The 16143-nt window shown below is 41.0% G+C and overlaps 1 protein-coding gene across 1 annotated transcript in view; it reads right to left on the bottom strand.

Moving 5' to 3' along the window:
* The window catches only part of TAFA4 (TAFA chemokine like family member 4), a 166380-nt gene that overhangs the window by 123291 nt on the left and 26946 nt on the right, over positions 1-16143 (bottom strand). The window contains exon 2 of the mRNA XM_087431308.1: positions 2258-2393. The gene's annotated coding sequence lies outside the window, so the exon portion shown is untranslated. The remainder of the gene's footprint in view (positions 1-2257; positions 2394-16143) is intronic.

The following is a 16143-nucleotide window of genomic DNA, read 5'->3' on the forward strand; positions in this document are numbered from 1 at the left end:
ATAGATAGGAGAGGGTGCAAATCTTAGGAGCCATCTTAGAATTCTGTCTACCAAAAATGGGCAAACAACCCATTCACAAAAGTTTATCCATGTATTTGGTTTACAAAGTTCCAACTTGGTATTCAATCCATATATTTGGCATAAGTGTTTATAGACACAGGTTAATGGCAAGATTTACATTGAAAATGGACTCTGAGGAAAACGTTATCCAAAGCCAAAGCACTCTCCCTTGCTGTCCTTTCCTTCAGCCAGCATCCTCTGGTGGACCCAGACAGATCTTCAGATCAGCAACCCCCTGCCCAGTCCATGTACCCACCATCTGCTCTCTGAGACATGAGCAACCTGAGAACCTTGAGTTTAAGCTGATCTCTCTCCTTGTTAAAACCATCTCATTCAACCAGGTTCTGAAATCCACCTTCTTGTTCTTAATCAATTTCCAGCTGCCCAGGCCTCCCATTGGCTTCTTAACTCTTCTATCCTCCACAGACCATCATTAAACACTTTTTCCTGCTTAGTGGGTTGGCTCCCCTGGCCTCTAACCACAATGTCCCATCCAATTTAGAGTCTCCAAATTCAGACTAGGTCTTTCAGGTGAGCTACAATCTCACCCACCTAACCTACAAGTGAAATCAAGTTTCCATCTGTTCATCAGTCCCTGCATCACCTAAAGTTCTCTGGATGGATTTTACCAAATTTGGACAGTAAATCTGAGATCATCTGAGTCCCAGAGCTTGGGTTCCCTAGGAAGCCAACTCTGAGATGGAAATCAGTGAGCAGGAGGTTAATTAAGGGGTACTCTTAGGACATCACCTGTGGAAAGGGAGGGGAGGGAATGGGAGGGAAGAAGGCAGGACAGAGGAGGAAAAGGCCTCAGATAACTCTATGGAGAGTTCCAAAGCCAAGATGCCCCTTCTCAGTGGCCCCAGTGAGACACTGAGATTTGAGGACAATTCAAAGAAGCTGTAAGCCACCTTCTGCAGTACTCCCAACAGCTGAGGGAATAAATCCCTCATTCCTGAAGTGGGATCTGGGCAGTGCATCATAGTGTCCACTACCGCCCATCTTCAAAAAGAAGGTTCCATGGTATTCACATAATTTATGGGGCTGTGGGAGTCATCCTCAAGAGAAGACCCATTTTCTGTATAGAAAGTGCTTGCCATGTTCATTAAAATGTCATGGGAAGAGGTTTAAAATATGAACCCTATCCCAGCCTGGGCCTGTTTTGCCCTCAGATCCATTCTTTCCCCTTCCTCTAGGCTGGATTTCCCAGGCTCCTGAGTCAGCTGGCCTTTGGCTGGGTTTAACCAATAGAAGACGCTGGCTAGAGCCTGGAGGGTGGAAAGGAAAGGCCAGGGTATCTCTCCCCATCTTCTCTGTCTTCAGCAGGATCTATGAAGTGGCCATTTCTCCTCTATGGGGCCAGTTCCTACCAGAAGGGCCCACAATGGTTCCTGCTCCCACTGAAGGTCCCTTCCCCTAGGCGCTGGCAAACACTACTTCCTTCCCTTGTCCCACCAGCCCTAGGATGGTAGCAGCTTCCTGCTAGTACAAATCTCTGGGTTGCCTCCATATCTTCTGCTTGACTTCTCTGATTCTCCCATCACATGTGCAACCAGTTCTCTGAATTCAATTCCTTCTGTTCCACATTATCAGAACGGCTTTCCTGGTTGAATCCCAACACAAACCCCAAATCAAAAGTCTCAAGGGCAGCCCTTCCAAATCTGAGGCAATGATCTCTGACCCGTTGTCTGCTTACATGAACAATTCTATGTACCCCGTACCTGAGTGAATAGCAACAAGTTCCCAGGGCCTAGAACGAGTCTTTAGTTAACAATAGCTATGATTGCCTGAAGAAATGCCTGGGGACGAGTGGGCAGCTATTTGGCAATAGTTCTTTATTTTATTCAATAATCCAGACTCCCAGTAATGGGATTTCTGACCTACCACCATCTACTACGATACTTCAAGTTCAATTTCTTCTACATTGAACGTTTTTGTCCAAACATAAAACAAAATTGGTTTACCTTAAATATCTCACCTTTCACCCTACTGAATAGCCAAAACACTGCTTTACAAACTGAAATAATTTCAAAGATGAGAGCTAACATTAAAAAAACGATGATTCCCAAAATTTCCAAAAATTTAATGTAAAAGAAGGCTTTTACAAAGGATCATCAACCCCAGGATAGTTGGTTTTGCTAAATTCTTAACGCTTCGTAAAGATATCATCTCTAGGCGTGTGTTAAAGCCATTTTACCTTGGAGACTTGATAAGATTTGGTTCCAGTCAAACACAATTATTACAGGACGTATTTCAGAGTGACTCCAAATTCCCATTTGTAGCTAGGACCAACCATTTCTGCTGCTGCAAAAAATTATCTTAGCTTGGAAGACCTATTTAAAAAACAAAAAAGACAGGAAGCCATTAGCATTTTAATGCTGAAATAATACAAATTTCCAGTAGCAAAATAATGTTTTTTACTACGACACCTGCAGTTTCAGGTGAGTGGTAGATAGTCAAACACATCCACATTTATAAAGTGTCCTAATATACAGGGAGAAAAAAGATACAGAATTCTGCACGTATTAACTAGCCAGATATTAGTTAACAGAATATAGTTTTAAAGTAGACGTTCCCTCAGCAGCAAACGCATTCAAAATTTGACAGAGTCTCAAACCATTCATGATGCAAAATTTCACTCTCCCGTTTCATTAACTAGGCAATGAAAACAGAATTGGAGATGATCCATTCCCAAGAGTTCCACAACTTGCCCAAGTTCACAGAGCAATGGAAAAGCCAGCATGAAGATCTGAGTTCCTAGCTTTGGTTGATATAAACCTGAAGACGATGCTAAACAATCTGTGAAGGATGCGTTTTGAAAAAGGTTAATGGGAGGCAGAGGGCAAAAGTCTTTCCAATATAAAAGACCATACCAAAATACAAAGACCACTTGTTAATGCCATAATTGACACTCACACTCCTTTAATGCACAGACCTAAAAGGACTTTTCTACTCAGAGAAAACATTTTTACAAGAAAGCCTCAGATGACTCCAAACCAAAGACATCCCAAGAAAAAAAAGGAACATGAAACTAGACCATTTTTAACATTGCTAAGTTAAATACATCCCTCCCAGTGGTGGAGGTCAGAGAGAAATAATGATATGCATCAATAAATATTAAAGTTGCAAATATGATATAAAAACAATCCTTGCAACACGGTCTATTTTAGAATCCTGTTGAGCCCACTATAAATCCACCACAAAGCACAATTAAGATTTTTCTCCTATTTAGATGCCCCTGAAGATAATTACACGTTTGCCTAGAGAACACTGTGGGTGATAGACTTGAAGACCCATCCTTTTGGGGCTAAAGGAGAGAGTGGGCTTTGAGTGATTAGCTCAACAAGAGGGAAGTGGCTTTGAATAACTGTATAAATATAAGGTACTCAAAAAAAAAAAAAAAAAACACTGGAAATTATTCATCCTCAGATTCTCCAACTTTATTAACTATGTTTGTCCTGATGCCCATCCAAGGGCACAATGTGACCTTCTGTTATTGGAAAGAAATACACAGTATAATTTATCAGAACCCATCATAATGAACTACCGACATATTGGAAACCAAAATGACCTTTCCTAGTTAATATTTATCTTGTTTTCTTCACACAAAAGGAACCAGTGGGGATTCTTTTCCAATTCATTAAAAAATGGATCCATCACTGAAAAGAAATGTGATCTAATAGTTCGTATGCCAGACAAGGAGCCAGGAGTTTAATTTTAGGCTAAGCAGCAACTCACTCTGTCAGATTTTCCTAGAGTGTACCCAAGGTACTTGCTTAAAAGGATTAACTCTTTGTTATCAATTCTAAACTTTAGTACATTCAAGACCATCAATAATTTTGTGCACGGCACCAAAAGCAATTACTGTGTTTCATTTCTCTCTGTTGTTTCCCAACAACAGCACAGTCCTTTCTATCAGTCTCCTTCAAAAGCCATTTGTTTTTAGAGTCTCAGTGTTTTCAATGATGAAAAACATTGCCCATATCTAGACTAAAAAAAAAAAAAAATTTTTAATGTGTCCAGTCATTCTCAGAAAGAACTAAAAAGACTCAGCATTTGAATGCTGGGCTCCATTCTCCACCTTTCCCCTTACGTATTGGTATTACGTGGAGACAGTCACTCTTTTACAACAAAAGAGCAGAATGCCTCTTTATGTATCCGGGTTCCAAGAAACTTTGAGGTTCCCAGGCAGAGGAGAACATTCTTCAGATGTTTAATTTATTTCTCTTGTACGCAAGAAAGAATTCTGCCTACACTTGACTTCTTATCAAGGAAATAGCAAGGTTTTACCTTTCTTTTCTCTTGATGGAGTTGCCTTCACCACTGGTGGGGTGAATTCCCTAAGAGGATTATTCTTTTGGAATATAGTTATTTACTTGTTGTAGCTGAGCCCCCTCGGAATCTCTCTCCTGTCAGTTTTGTACACTCCCCTCACTGCACGCATGTCAATCTGTACAGCCTCAAGTTCTCCTCATATTTTCACTATAAAAATCTACAGTGATGAAATATCACAGTTCCCTTTAAAATCGAAAGATACAATGACCTTAAACCTGGATCTAACCATAAGAATAAATCAGACTAACTCAAATTTAGGGACATTCTGCAACAAGGTTGTTCTGAATTCTTAAAAGTGTCAAAGTCATGAAAGACCAAAAAAAACCTGAGGAATTGCTCCCAATAAAGGAGAGACGCATGGCAACTAAATGCCATTGTGATCCCACATTGGATCTTGGTCCAGGAAAAATACACACATACAGAGTCATTCTCAGAAGAAACTGCGTACACACACACATATCCACACACATACATATATACACACACACACACACACACACACACATATAGCTATAAAGGACATTACTGGGACAATTAACAATTTCTAAATATGGCCTGTAGACTAAATACAGTGTTGTATCAACATTAAATTTCCTGATATTGATCATAACACTGTAGTTAAGAAAGATAATGTCCTGTTATTAAAAAATACACCCTGAGGGGCTGGCCCAGTGGCATAGTGGTTAAGTTAGCCCACTCTGCTTTGGCAGCCCAGGGTTCACCAGTTCAGATCCCCGGCGCAGACCTATGCACTGCTTATCAAGCCATGCTGTGGCGGCGTCCCATATAAAGCAGAGGAAGATGGGCATGGATGTCAGCCCAGGGCCAGTCTTCCTCAGCAAAAAAGAAGAGAATTGGCAACAGATGTTAGCTCTGGGCTAATCTTCCTAAAAAAAAAATACACCCTGAAATATTTAAGAATAAATGGGCAAATGTCTCCAACTTATTTTCAAATGATTCTGAGAAAAAAAAAAATAGAAAGGAAGAGGAGAAAAGAAGAGCGAATGGATGACTGGATGAATGAATACAAAAAAAAAATGGGCAAAATGTAAGCAATTGGTCGATATGGGGAAAGGGTATATGAGAGTTCTTTGTACTATCAACTTTTCACTAAGTCAGAAATTATACCAAAATAAGACATTAAATATTTACTTAAAAGGCTTCAGTTTATCAGATATACTAAAATGATTTAGAGTTTATTACCAATCGTAAACAATGAGGAGAGTTGATAGCTGGAATGTTCTGGTTAATTCCACTCTCTGAGCATTCACCCAAGCCCCCAGAGAAAGTTTTTGTTTTTTATTAAAAAGCACTTACATAGTGCCCACCAGGGGTCAGGCACTATGTCAAGCACTTTAAAATATTAACTCACTTAAAAATAGGATTTCCTGGGGCCAGCCCGGTGGCGTAGTGGTTGGGTTCGCACACTCCGCTTCTGCAGCCTGGGGTTTGTGGGTTCCGATTCCGGCCGTGGACCTGCACACTGCTTGTCAAGCCATGCTGTGGCAGCATCCCGCATACAAAATAGAGGAAGATGGGCACAAATGTTAGCTCAGGGCCAATCCTCCTCAAGCAAAAAGAGGAGGATTGGCAACAGATGTTAGCTCAGGGCTAATCTTCCTCACCAAAAAAAAATATATATAGGATTTATTTATATCCTGATATACAGATAAGGAAAGCAAGGCATAGAGAGGATAAGAATTGCCCAAGGTCATTCAGCCAGCAAGTGGCTAACCAGGATTAAAATTCAAGCCATCTGGCACCAAGCTACCTACTGTTTCAATGCCAGTAAAATTACTTCCAAAAAGTCTTAGTCCCTTTTCATGCTTTAGTAAACAGATTGAAAATAAACCTATTTTTCTTCAGGGATTCAAGACATTGATCATCAATCTGAATATGAAAATTCTGTCTGTGGACAAATGTGTATAGGCAATTAGACTGAATTTGCTAGCAGATCCTGGCTTGCTGCCTAAGAAGTTTTATATTAACCCCTAGAAAATTTTGCCTCATCTCTGCAAAGCTGGTAAAAAACAGTGATCCTGATTTGCTGTAGATTTATTAAAGGCTTATGTCATTTTCCAAATTAAGACCAAACATGCAAGAATCCTAAAGACCTCGAACGCTTAAGCTGCCATTGTCCAAAGAGATGGAAAACAACTGCACTCAGCTCAGAACCCCTCTAAAACATTCCAGAGAAGACACAGCAGAGCCAGAACATAATACAGGAAGGCTAAATTACTCCTGTTGATTTCTACAAAGGAACTCAGCATCAAAACAAAACCAAAAAAAATGGATTTTTGTCTGTGCATCCACTCAGACTCATTTCCTGACAAACTCCAATTCAGACGCAGTTTTGCAACAATACAAGTCAGACACCGGCTTAATAACAAGACAAACAGTCCTCATGCTGCTAACCAGCACTGCCCTTTCCTGCCTGACTGCTCGCAGGGGAGGTTTCAAAGCTCCATCTTGCATCACCTCTAGAGTGGGCAGGTTTGAATAATTAGCTATTTCCAGACTCACCATCAGTTCATCTGACCTCCTGGGGTGGGATCTGCTGTGACTCCGGTTCTCAGCCCCTCAAGGACAGGGCGCAAGTAGGAATAATTCTTTCAGCTAATGATGTAAGAGGTGGCACCCTTAAAAGTTTAGACATTGTGGTAAATCATTTTTCCACACTAATTTCCACTCAACCAAGACCGAAGATGATAGAAGTGAGCAATGTTTCAAAAATTAGCAACGTGGGTTTGGGGAGTAAAAAAGGGTTTTATGAGTGGAAAAGGGGTAAAAAGGTGGTCCCAAGGAGTGAAGTCTTGTCTGATAATCAATGGAAACGTCAAAATGGAAATCGCCGATATAAAATAATTCATCATTTCTTCAGACAGAAACGAGGAAAGATGTTCCCATTTCCAGTTGCTTAAATAACAACCACACTGAATTGCCTTCGGGAAATTTTCAAACAGCTTTTCCACAAAAGTATGCAAAACCAAATGTAACCTCTCTCGACAAATTTATTCTGAAACAAGACAAGTGTTAATGATCTTCTTATATTTAAGAGTGTGCTGATGAAAGTAAATGTATTTAATAGGTCTTGATGCTTATGTGGACGTATTTCAAGCACAAATACTTGGCTGATGCCTCCACTGAGCTGTCATTTATAATTACCACACGATGCATGGAATTACTTCATAATTTACAGCATGTTCACCATCATGTGTTAAACTGGGCACATTTTTCTGCCAAAACGTGGTATACACATCATAAGTTGTTTTTTTATTGCTTGCTTAAAAACATCTACGAAGAATTTACTACTGAACTATTTTACAGCAAGCTAAAGCAAGTTGTAAATGAGCCATTAAAGACAATAAATGTGTCTATTAAATATTAAAGGATTTTACAAATAGCATATTAATTTCAAGTGTTACCAATACCATCTCATCTAAATTAGGTGGTGGAGAGTTCTTTAAAAAGGCTCTTCTAGTCAGAGATGATTTAAATAAATTAAACAGATGTGTTGTGCTTTTATAAAGTTCACACTCTGTCATTTCAAGAACTGAGAAATTCCTTAAAACCACACAGCATCCTTAAGTGCAGTGACACTTTCCTTTCTAATGGAAGCATAGGCAAACAGTGCATTTTGTTAATGAAGAAAAACTCTAGCCTTCCCGCAACCATGAAGAGTACAAGAGCAACCATCACCAAGTAATAACGGTTCATTGGAGCTGGTATACAGAAAACAAACTGGCAAGTTACATAAGATAAAATGCACTCACCAAATTCAGGGACACCCAGCATGACTCCACAGCTCACTGTCCAAGAGAAACTGCCCAGGTCTGGGGCTGAGCAAACGTGAACGTTGATGGCAATTTAGCCATAAATCTCTCAAGGCCCAATTATCCTTACTGCAGAGGCTTTATTTCTTTTAATTAGATCAGTTTTTAATTGGAAATTTTCCTCTCATTTCTCATTTTTCAAATAATCAAGACAGAGTGTCCAAGGATTTTATTAACATAATAAATAACCAACATAATATTTTGGAGGCTAGCCACAAGTTGCCAAGCACTTGAACTTTTAGCTAAAAAGTTTTTATGTGATATTAGATCTAACTTCTACATAAAGAATAGTCATAAAAATAGAGTAAGTTGGACATAAATATTGACATGGCACCTCTATAACTTTAAGCCTTATGATGGGGGATGGGGGGTTGGGGGGTCAGTTCACTTACAACCAGAATGTAAGTCTCTTGAGGGGAGGGACGATACCTTATTTTTCTTCTACCCTAATCTCTAACATAATGTCCTGCATGTCATGGGTGTTAAATATGTTTTGAAAAATTGGTGAATAAATATAAGTCTTTAGTTTCACTCCCAAATGAATAGCCATTTAACCTCTATGCTCCCCAAATTCCTCACTTGTAAACTAATATAATCCAACCAGACGACCACTAAGGTGCTTTCCAGCTGTAACAATGGCTCACAGAGTGTTTTAGGAAAAATACAGTATGATTCAGCTGTTGATAACATACAGCTCATGGACATGAAGACACAGTAAATTCAGCTGCAGCAGGATTACAGCAAGACAATGCCCACTGCTGACAATATTGGCCATTTTAATCCATTAGTGGGATAAATGCTTCTTAAAAGCTTAAGCTAAACCTTTATTAAATTTTCAACCTTAAAATCATCTTTTGTTTGACAACAGTGCCCTCCTGTGGCAAAAAAGGGAAGTCCTTTGACAGTGCTAACGTTAACTGATGACATTTTTATTGTAAGGATATGTTTTAATTTTTTAATAAAGCCATATTTACAACAGAATACAAACTCTCCTTAAATAAACATAAGATACTATATAACTTAAACAACAATATCACACTAAATGGCATTACAAAAGAAGTTAAATCCAAATATACTAATAGCTTCTAAATGCAATGGTAATTATTTATGTAGGATACTACACGTAAGAAACACAAAAGCGTAAAGGGATTCAGTATTCGTTGGTTCTCCCTGTTACTTCTATAACACAAGACCATGCTACAAGCTATCAGAGCTCCCCGGGCTGTTTAAAGACGCTCCAAATACTCATCCTGCATGTACTGACATTCCTGGCTCTATACCGGGACATGCTGGGGAAATGAAGAACAAGACCAACCCCTGTCCACCCAGAAGTGACAATCTAATTGGAAAAGAGAAACATCCATGGAGCAACTTAGAGAGAAGGTCATTAATATCTGGCATTGTCTTTTGGAATAATAAAAATAAAGACTTGAACAACATCGAGAAGAGAAGGATCAGTGAGGACTGCTATAATCTAGGAAAACTTCCTGGAATAGGCAACAACAGAGAGGAGTAAAAGGATAAAGGAGTGTTTGGGGAAAGGAGCAAAGAGGTGTTTTGAGATTTTTAAATTTTTGTTTTTGTCTATTGTTGGTGGGGGGAGAGATCTGTATGTGTTTGCGAGTTTGTTTTGTTTTGTTCTGATTTGATTTGGTGGGGGAGGTGCAAGGGCCGCTCCTGGAGAAAGTAGGAAGGGAGAGGAGGTAGGTAAGGGGGGCTGACCACGTGGAAGTCATACAGAAAAGCTGAGCGCAATCTCCCATGTTCTGTCTCCATGTTCAGTGGGGCCCCTCTGCATGAATCCTTCAACAAGTATTGTTCGATCAACTCCTCCACACCACGCCTGTGCTGGGTGCTGGCACAGAGGACGGATAAAGCGCCGGGTGTCCTGGGGCTTCCATTCTAGCTGGGGAGACAGAGAAACAGGTGAACAAGCGCGAATAAGATAACTGTGGATTGAGATAAGTGTTACAGAGAAAACCAAAGTGGATAGTGTGACAGAGGCTGGCTGGGCCCGGAGGAGAAGAGGCTGTGTGGAGCGAGTGTTCAGGGAGGGCCTCTCGGAGGTGACTCTGCCACGATGGTGAATGATACAACGTGGACTTCCGGGGCAGTGCATCCCAGGTTTCCCAGAGAAACAGCACGGACCTGCAGGAGCCTAAAGCCAAAGTACGCTCGGTGTGGTCAGCAGCAGGGAGGCAGTCTGAGCAGCCAGAGGGAAGAGAGCAAGGCAGAGAGGAGAGATGCGACGTCAGAGGGGTCCCAGGGGCAGATCACACGGGAGCTTGCAGATCGTAGTGTGGAGCCGGGATTTTATTCCAAATGGGATGTGAGTTTTAAGCAAGAGAGAAATAGGAGGTGGTTTAGGTTTTCAAAAGAGCCTTCCAGCTGCTGGGTGGAGAACGTACTCTAGGGGGCAAGAGTAGAAACTGAGAGACTACCGCAAGCATCCAAGCAAGAGATGGCGATGGCTTGAAGCAGGTGACAGACGAGCCTAAGAAAAATTGATGTTGCAAAGCTTAAAACAGCGCCTAGCATACGACAGGTTCTTCAGAAACGTTTATGAATGAATGAATGAGTGCTTAAGTACGTGAGTGAGCAAACTCCCATTGTGCAATCTCTCATTTGTCCCTTCATTAATTCCCTTCAGGCCTGGTGTCTGTCTTACAGGTAAGTGCAGCAAAATTACTAACTGCCTTATCCGTGCCCTCAAGAGAAGAAAAACTGGCAAAACATTTTATCAGCTGCTTGTTTGGCACAGACTAAGGTCTCAACCTACAAGTACAAGGGAATGAATTTGGCCAGCTGTCTCAAGAGTAGAGCACCAATAAAGTCAGACCTCTTTAAGAAGATGTCCTCTCACATACACCACTGGGTATCTCAGACACTCCACGTGGAGCCAAACTAATGCACTAGCCTGTAAGGTTCAAGTCTCAGGTCTTGGTAGCAAGAAAACCAGTTTTTATCTTATGGACACTGTACATCCTACAATTGATTGTTTTTCACTCTTCACTTTGGCTACTAGGAAGCTCAGTGCCAAATTTATAGTCTATCTTCAGTAAGTAAATAGGACCTTTCATCATGCATTTTACATACTAACCTTATGCTTAGTTATCCTTATTTTCCCTTTATCTCTTACTTCACTGCATATTTTTAAAGGCTTTCTCAAATCTGTTTTGATGGGGACAGATATAAATACACAAGTATATAAAGAAAACACCATACGCTTTAACAGCTCTAAGGTTCAACTTGTCCTGTCTCTTCATACACTCCCCTTTCGTCTACCCATCCTACTTGCCAGACCAAAACGCAACATTTCCACCTTGACACAGTTACCTCAGGGTAAAGCATTATTTCCAAATAATAAAATGAAAATGTTACTTAGACAATACCACACAGGAACTAACAGGCAAAGAATCCCACTGGGATCCATTGATGGACTTCCTGATAGACTGCAAGGTGTGAGAGAACGGGACAAAGGACTGGTAGGTTTGTTTTTAGGTAACTAAGAAAGTGAGGAACAAGGTCTAGTGAGTGCAGCACAGGGAAGGGAGTGCAGTCAGGCGACCCAGAGAGGGACACGGTGAAAAGGGGAGGGGACGGGAAAGGACCCCTCGGACGCACGTTTTACAGCTTCAACAAAGATCAGTCCTGGGCCGCAGGGATTCAAACCCAATCACTTCATCTGACATTAAGATCATGTTATGCGTGATCCAAGAACCCAGAAAAATGTTCATGGGCCCTAGAAACACTAGAAAACCATATGATTGCTTGCATCTTGTTTAAGTCAAGAGAAGAGAATCAAAGAATCTGAAACGGAGATGATAATTTAGTAGATGGCTACTCTGGGCAAACATTGGACCAGGGACTTGACTTATCTCATTTAATTCTCGGAACAACCTGATAAGGCAGTTTTGTCTCGTTTCATTTTAAACCTCTATTTAACGGGGGAGAAAATAAGTAATTCCACTCATTTACCCAAGAGCACGGAACAGGTAAGTGATGGACTCAAGATTCCAAACTAGGCTGGGAGATTCCACCCTCTGGGAGGAAAAGGGAGCGTGAAATAGAAAAGGTCTGGGAAAACCAGAGAGGGGGCTGGAGGTAGTGTCAGTCAAGGCTGAAGAGCGGAGTTTGCACGACATAGTAAGTCCTACTCGGAACGTCTCCCAGGTCAAGCACGGAGTTGGCAAAAAAGAAGCAGTCCTCCCAACAACGGGCCGTAGTTGAGGAAAGAACCCACCTCATAAATGTCAGCCACATAGCTACTTTTTCATATGTAAACACTATGAAATAAATGAAATATCTACCAAATATTTCCAATGAAAATTTACCCTCTGAGTTGAGATGTGCTCTAAGTGTAAAAAACACACTGGATCTTAAAGACTTAGTACCAAAAAAGAACTACTTCATTAACAACTTTTAATATTAATTTCATGTTGAAATAGTATTTTAGATATAGTGGGTAAATAAAATGTATTACAACAGTTAAAAAAAATTTAGGCATATGGGTGTAACCACACTTGTCATCCACAGACAACAATAGAGTCTGGATTATCTTTTTCTTCATTTGGAAAACCTTTTGGCATTCCCAGCAGTTGTTTTAACTTCTTCCTCTGCTTTGACAGCACTGACTCAGATAAAGGCCTGTGAGCCATTCCTCTTATTCAGGATCTAAAAAAGAAACAGCTCACATTTGTAATGCATTACAACCAGAACCTGAGTTTTAAGAAATTTCTATGTGGAGTCCACATTTTCACACAAGAATTCACTAATCACACTTTGGGCATCAGGGAAACATTCTGGCAGCAAGTACGCCCAAATAAGGAAATATTAGGTCAGGATCCCATAATTCCAACACACAAGAGATGGACCACATGCTTTAGGAGACTTCTAAAGCTGAAAAACACAGGAGGCTGAGAAGAATGACCTCGCTTTCTAGTCATGAGTTTATGCCCTCAAGGCAATAAACACACTATCCATCCTCCAAAGGAAGAAATGCATGTAAAAACTAAGATTATCATAATTTGCAGCACAACATAAAAGTTAATACATGAAATGCAGATTTATCTTTGGGAGCTTCAGAACCTTTAACCTTTAAATAACATAATAAAGTCACCTGAAAACTCATCAATTATATTCAATTCCAAAGTACCTTTGGTAACTGGGGCCAAAGGGAGCAGAAACAATGAAATTCCTGCTCTTTCTTCCAGTCCTTCATAGCCTTCCTCCCACAGGGCCTTTGCACATGCCATTCCTTTTTTTCAGAGCCAGACACACTCTTCTCTCCTTCTCCACCTAGTTAATTCCTGCTTAATCTTCATATCTCAGGACAATCATCACCTCCTCAGGGAAATACTCTCTTAATTACTAAGTACAATCTCTAAATTTTAGTCTTTTCCTCCTGATTCTTGAGAATTGCATTGTTACACTCATATGGGTCTTCCCCATGAGACTTGAAGCTCCAAGAGGACAAAGATCAGGTGTCTTGTCTCAGCACTGCATCTCATCTCTAGCCCTCAGTAGACGACCTAGCACAGAGCCTGGCGTGTACCAGGCATTCAACAAACATTTGTTGAATCAATGAATGAATCTGAAAACCTAAATTTAACCAGGATGTCCAACCTCCTTTCCCTAACAAAGTTAGTTTCTCAATCACAGTTTCCACCTTGTGGCAAAATGTTTACCTGGAGACACTCTTCGGTGTGGACCCAACTCACAACTACCGCTCTTGCTGAGAACATTCCAGCCCCCATCAAACCTCATACGAGAAGGCAGGGCTGCACAGTTTGGTATGTAGTTCAGCCCTCATGGCTAACTCAAGCCAAGCCAAGTGAAGTTTCCTCTTCCTGGAACTTAGAATTGAGCCTGAGAGACAGCTAGTCTGTAATAAGGCGTTGAAGGAGGGAGATAGAAATGTGCGAGTTGTGGAGTGGCCATCTTTCTCTCATCACGTGCAGGGGGAACAAAGGAAGCCGGTTTTCACAAAGACAAGCTTGACTCAGACGTGCAAGGAGCAGAAATGAGACAGGAGAGCATGACCCAGTCCCCGAAAGTCGTTCTATTTTTAGCTTTTCCTTGGCCTGCCTTCCTCCCTTCTCTTGGGTTCCACAGGAACTTCTATAACTTTTTAAAAAATAATAATTCTCATCTCTGTTTGGCCTAGGTGAAGTGAGTTTTCAATTGAATCCAAATTATCCCATTTCATAGACAGGGAAACTGAGCCCCCAGAAATTATCTTCCCGAGGTAAAGCCTTCTGACACAAGAGCAACTCTGTCCGCGCTGTCCGACTGGGAGCAGAAGCCACGTGTGGCCATTTCAATTTGAACTAACTTAAATGAAGGAAAATTTAAAATTGAGTTCATCAGTGGCACTAGCCACATTTCAAGTGCTCAATAGCTCCATGTGGTGAATGGCGTTGTACAGAACATCTCCACCATTGCAGAAAGTTCTCCTGGACAGTGCTGGATCCCTGAAGGATCTGTCCTCTTCGTTTGTAAAAATCTGAAATGACCTGCAAAAGCTCACTGCAGCCAATATACTAAATGCAGCAGAACACACTTGAACAAGGGTAGGTCTTGCCATCCTAAACCTTGGGTTCTGGTCTCCTCTGCCTCACATCCTTTCAACGGGCAAATCATTGGACTTCTCTGAACCTCAAGTTCTTCATCTCAAAAATGGATTTTAAAATAGCTACTTGGGTTACTGTGAAGTTCAAATGAGGCAGGGGACAGGGAAGGGCTCTGTAAACGGCACCGAACTTAATATGAGTTGTTAGAATGAAAAACAACAACAGCTAACGACCACTTCCTGAGCCCATATAAATGCCGGGCTCTGCTCTAAGAGTTTTCTATGCATTAAGTTATGTAATCCTCCCCACATGCTTTGAGGTAGATGCTATCATCACCTCCATTTACAGAGGAAATCTGGATGTAGGGAAGTAATGTGACTTGCCCAAGGTCAGCTACCAAGTGGGAGAACTGGAAAATGAACCCAGGTTCCAGAGTCTTCTCTCCTAACCACCGGGCAACACTGCCTTTCCAAAATCTAAAAATGGGCATTCACTCCTCCCTCTCTTTTACCCCACCACCATTTTTTTCAGCCAACACTTGTATCATTCACTTTGTGTGTGCACACTCTAGTCATAATCTTGTCCTTGGAGCTTTCTCTTCTAATATTTTTACTTTGCATGTGTATATTTTCGTATGTGGGTATGAGAACCTTCTTGGACATGAAAACACCTGATATCAAAACAAAAAGCAGGCTTGTTCACCCTACAACATTATGCAAGGTAGTAATCAGCAAACAGATCCTGCCTGAGAAAACCTGACAACCCAAGTTAGTAAAATCACTTTCCAAAGTATTTTCAATCTAATAAGTAATTTCAGACATCATTGGTTCTCCCAATCAATGGCCGTTTCTATAATAGATGAAAGGAGCCAAAAAAAAAAAAAGAGCAGGGACAGGAATCCTGAGCAATAACATCTCAGCATCACCAGTCTCGTCCTTAACATTTATCTGACCTGTGATAACGGCAGGCATGGTGCTGGGCATAGCTTCCCTGCAACCCACATTTGCTGAGCATCTCTTGGGAGGCAGATGCTGCAGCAAAGGGTCACCACTCACCTAGCAAACAGGAGCTTCCGCCTGGGCCTTAAAGCAACTGCCAATCCCTGAGAATAGGGATTCTGAATCTGGGGACCTTGGAGAGAATTCAGTGATCTGTGAACCGGGATGAGGGGAAAAAAAATAACATCTTTATTCTCACTAACCTCTATTTGAAATTCATCATTTCCTTCCATTAGGTATGTGGGCAACAAACCACAGGGGTGTTCAGTAGTTCCTATGACTTGATCACAAATAGAAACCACAGGTATTTTCAAGTCAGATTACAGTTTGTTGCAGATACCTCAA

This window comes from Ceratotherium simum, chromosome 5 (assembly GCF_057802395.1).
Source record: "Ceratotherium simum simum isolate JZ-2026a chromosome 5, ASM5780239v1, whole genome shotgun sequence".
Lineage (NCBI taxonomy): Eukaryota > Metazoa > Chordata > Mammalia > Perissodactyla > Rhinocerotidae > Ceratotherium > Ceratotherium simum.